The 3,245-nt window shown below is 34.3% G+C and overlaps 1 non-coding gene across 1 annotated transcript; it reads left to right on the top strand.

The window, feature by feature from the left end:
- Positions 1-1,314: 1,314 nt before the first annotated feature.
- Positions 1,315-1,421, top strand: LOC122099926. The gene has a single exon (XR_006146039.1). It is a non-coding gene; the product is annotated as a U6 spliceosomal RNA (small nuclear RNA).
- The last annotated feature ends 1,824 nt before the right edge of the window (positions 1,422-3,245 follow it).

The following is a 3,245-nucleotide window of genomic DNA, read 5'->3' as shown; positions in this document are numbered from 1 at the left end:
AATGAAGAAATGCTGGCTTGATTTATGCTGATTCTGCTTGTGTAGACACATCTAAAATCACTGTCCAAGTCCAAGAGCACATAAATGAAATGCCATCATTTTTTTGTCAGTTGGTATAATTGTGTTCTACACATTTATTGACAGGTTACAAATTATTCTCAAACTTTAAAACATTAAAAATACTTTCTTTTTCTTTCTTATTTTCTTGGCCAGGAAATCAGCAAGACCTCAGTCAGCATTTCTCACATAGGAATTTACACATGGGTTAGTTAAAATTATATGTAGAGTCCAGATTTCTGAGGACTCACTCATCTGCCTAGGAATTCATGTTGGAAAAAGAGCTTAAGTAAGGATGCCATTTAAACCCTTATAACTTTACTCTTTACCAGGGTATTCTCCTGCTACTTTGGTTGTTGAGAGTGTCTACAAGAGTAAGCATTCCCTGAGGAGCAGGGAGACACCATATGACTTATACTTACTGAGATTTCCAAGTGACTTGCTATCACTTGTACTGCATTTTGTAAGTCAAATCTCTCTAAAAATTCCTGTTTTATGATAAGAGGAGTGGTAAATGAACTCTTAGGGACAAATACATCTTCAACATTTATTGTTCCAAGTATTCCGTTTAAGGTATATTCAACAACTGGTGAAACTTGTGTTGGCTGTAATTATGTGTCTTTCTCCATGTGTGCATGTATACATGTGTATATGTATGTGTGTGAATAGTAACATACATGTGTACATTATGGCTTATATCATCATTTACTCCTTGCTAACAAATAAAGTAAGGAATCCCTAAAGTTTTAATAGAAACTGTGTAGTTAAAATCTTAACTCTTAAATCTTCTTCTTTACACAAAGACTTTGCAACTTCTCATTAATAAAGTTTCCATAAACTCTGAAATGTACATACTTAGTACTTAATATCTGCTACCATAAATCTTAAATACTTTACAGAAAAGTTTTATACCTGGCAAACAGTCCTATTTTTGGCATATATAAGCAAAATCCCAAAATTAAGCATATTTAAAACATTAAAACGTTTAACAAAACTTAACATGTGCTTCAATGTTCATTTTGACAGGTGCCTTGTATAGAATAATTGAATTCTTCCTCCTACACATCTCTTGAACTACAAATATCTGGAATTATTTTGTTTTTGACATGTCTATCTTGATTTTATTCTTAAATGTGTGCTTATGTAAGAAATACATGATTCTAAAATTTCACAACTGTTCTTTTGAACTTGCTTTTTGTTGAATTGTCTAGTTTAATGAAATCAATAAAATTATGCTTTATATATAAAAAATGTTCTGTGCTCAAATTAGCATCATATACACTAACATTGTATTGATACAGAGAAGAATAGCATGCACCCTGTACAAGGATGACATGCAAATTCTTGGAACCTTCCATATTTTTACAACAGATGCTGAAAGGTATGTGGCCACAAAGGAACCATACTGCATTCTTGGTGGAGTATAAACTTGTTCAACTACTTTGAAAAGCAGTATGGAGGTTCCTCAGAAGACTCCACATAAAACTCCCCTATGACACAGTAATCCCACTTTTGGGGATTTACCCAAATGATCATGAACAAGACCATACTAAAACTACCAACACAACTATGGTTATTGCAACATTATTTATGATAGCTAAGATATGGAACCAACCCAGATGCCCCCATTAGATGAATGGATCAAGAAAATGTGGTATATATACACAATGGAATTCGATGTCTCCATCAGAAAGAATGATATCTCCCAATTTGTTAGGAAACAGAAAAAAAATATTGAGTAAATTAAGCCAAGCCCAAAGAAACATAGGTCCAATGATTTCCCTTATTATCAATGACGAATGTATGTCTGGGATAAGCAGAAAAGTTCAAAAGATATGTGCATATAACCAGATAAGATGATGTTAAAGAAATTGAACCTCAAGATAGGGACACAAGTGGTTTTTTTGTTTCTTGCTATTGTTTCTAACGTACTTATAATGTGCGATGTCATTTATTTTGTTTATTTGTATGTTTATCCCCACGCTATAACCCCTGTTTTCTCTGTATTTGAAGTTGGTGCACTTACATATTGTATGTATGCTTCTCTAATTTGGGGAGGGGAGGGGAAAAATGCTCAAATAGGGATACAGGTTGACCCATTGTAACAATAAGATGCACAAGACACTATGTTGAAAAATGAACTTTACAATTTTGGCGGAGGAAGGAAGGGGGAGGGGAGTGTACTTGTGGAGGTGGGAGGGAAGGGATGGTAGGGGAAAAATAAAGGAGGAGGTAACAATGCTTGTTAGGAAACATACTAGTTTCTTTGTTCATGTAAATGTGACCACTCTGCACAGTATTATTACAATAAAAACATAAAAATGTTCTGAGATGGAAGAGTTTATTTCCTCTATTTTACCCATATAATATCGTTAACAAAGAAATGAATGCAGAACACTGATATGAAGGTAATTTGAATAAATTTGTGTGTGTGTGTGTGTGTGTGTGTGTGTGTGTGTGTGTGAGTGCAGCAGCGCACAAGCAAACACACACGTGCATGCGAACCCACGCCATGCATGTATATTGGCGTGCTCAGAGTATAAAATCAGGGCTTCAAGGTCTTGCTAGTCCTTTCCTGTCTAGATTGGTGAGTTACTATATGAGCTGCATCTCAATTCCTGGCTTTTTGCTAGTTCATTAAACATTTTGAAAAATAATTTCATGAAGTTTTTTTTTTTTTTTTTTGGCCCTGATTGGCTCCCAAGTTTTATCCACAGATCTCAGTCTCCTGAGCAAATATTCAGAGTAGATAGGATTATAGGTGTGACCAGCCAGCACAAGGCTTTTAGAATAATTTTAAAAATAAAAGAAAATTTACTTCATGGGGGCCTGTTTTATCATCTAATTTGAAAGCCTTTTAGAGTGATTATATGTCAATTTAATTCGTTTGCGGATTGTTAAAAGATAGTAAGTGATGATATTTGAAAGTTTTAGTACTTTTTAAAAAAGAAACTGGAACTGTGGGACAGAAGAAATTTGGCTGTCTTTGGACCTGTAAGCTCAGCTCTGTGCATGATAACCCAATGTCACCAACACAATCTGTGTTGAAGACAAAATGTGACAGAAAACAATCACTATGGGCAATATTTACTATGCTATCATTTCTTGGACAATATGAATATTGAATTGAGAGTGTAAGAGAATGGAGAGATTTTACCCACCTTTTTGTTATTGCTGAAAGACTTTTA

This window comes from Dipodomys spectabilis, unplaced genomic scaffold, assembly GCF_019054845.1.
Source record: "Dipodomys spectabilis isolate Male_0828 unplaced genomic scaffold, ASM1905484v1 ptg000547l, whole genome shotgun sequence".
Lineage (NCBI taxonomy): Eukaryota > Metazoa > Chordata > Mammalia > Rodentia > Heteromyidae > Dipodomys > Dipodomys spectabilis.
This window is presented reverse-complemented; position numbering and strand designations above follow the sequence as displayed.